General features: G+C 38.9%; 1 non-coding gene across 1 annotated transcript; it reads left to right on the top strand.

Moving 5' to 3' along the window:
* The first annotated feature begins 825 nt into the window (after nucleotides 1-825).
* On the top strand, nucleotides 826-932 carry LOC131219657 (small nucleolar RNA R71). Its single transcript, XR_009158304.1, has one exon. It is a non-coding gene; the product is annotated as a small nucleolar RNA R71 (small nucleolar RNA).
* Nucleotides 933-1,436: the final 504 nt, after the last annotated feature.

A 1,436-nucleotide genomic window follows, 5' to 3' on the forward strand; every position in this document is an offset into this window, starting at 1 on the left:
TCCTCTTCTGGTTCTTTAGGCTTTTCGGGCCTAACCGGAAGGGTTTTATCAATGATCTTCCCACTCCTAAGAGTGGTGATGGATTTAGCGTGCTCCATTTGATTTGAAGAGCTGGGATTACTTATCTCGTATTGTGGTTTAGGATTGGGGAGCAGTTGTGCAGGAAGCATCTCCTTTTCTATAACCGTCATATATGAATCCATCTTTTGCATAAAATCTCACATTGCCTGGGTCAGCTCTTGCATAGAATTTTAAACCGGTTCTTCTTGAGGTTTTTCCTGATTTGGATTTTGATTGAAGAAACTTTGAGGGGTAGCAGTTTGTCCATTTATCCAACTAAAGTTTGGATGATTTTTCCAACCAGGATTGTACGTATTAGAGGTCGGTCCATTGAAAGGTCTTTGATAAGTATTTACGGCATTGGATTGTTCATTCAACACTTCTCGAAAGGCGGGTATCGTAGGACAATTTTTAGTTGTATGAATGTTGCAATCATAGATGCCGCAAACACTTTCATTAACCTTATCCTTCTTTCCTTCCATGGCCTTAACTTTTCTTATGAGCGTAGTCACTTTATACTTGAGATCATCCTCTTCTTTCAAAAGATACAATTCACCTTTCTCCTTAGATTAAGTCGGCCTAGACGTGGTGTTCAATTTTGGGTAATAGTCCCATGATTATATTTTTTCAGCAAGACTATCGAGGTAATCCCATACCTCATCCACATTTTTATTAATGAATTCTCCATTAAACATTGTCTCGACCATTTGGCGCATAGAAGATGTCAGTCCATCATAGAAAAAATTTGTAATGAGCCACATTTTAAAGCCGTGTTGTGGGCATGAATTGACCAAATCCTTGAACCTTTCCCAACATTAGTAAAATATTTCATCCTCCTTTTGGGTGAAGTTCATGATTGCTTTTCTAAGGGTAATTGTTTTATGATGTGAATTTTTTTTTTTATGAATTCCCTTTGCATATCATTCCATGTGCCAATGGATCTAGGACGCAGTGAATGTAACCACGTCTTAGCCTTCTCCTTTAAGGAAAAAGGAAAGAATTTCAGCCTGACTGTGTCCTTAGACACATTTTGAAAATATAAAGTGGCTATGATCTCATCAAACTCTTTCAAATGTAGATATGGTTCTTTAGATTCAAGCCCATGGAACTTAGGAAGGAGTTGGATAACCCCTGACTTGATGTCCATATGTCCTATATTTTTAGGAAAAATCATGCATGACGGCGTACTCAGCCCCTCTGGTTGTAAATAATCTCATAAAGTACGAGGCGGGGGTGCTTGATGCACCTCATTCTCATCCTGAATGTCCTCTACCCTAGGTTGAGGTAAAAGAGGTTGGTTTTTAGCCATCACTTCAATTAACTCAGGGGATTTTAAGTGGTGTTTAGTCCTGCGATGGATAGTTAACCCCTCAACC

Source organism: Magnolia sinica, chromosome 11 (assembly GCF_029962835.1).
Source record: "Magnolia sinica isolate HGM2019 chromosome 11, MsV1, whole genome shotgun sequence".
Lineage (NCBI taxonomy): Eukaryota > Viridiplantae > Streptophyta > Magnoliopsida > Magnoliales > Magnoliaceae > Magnolia > Magnolia sinica.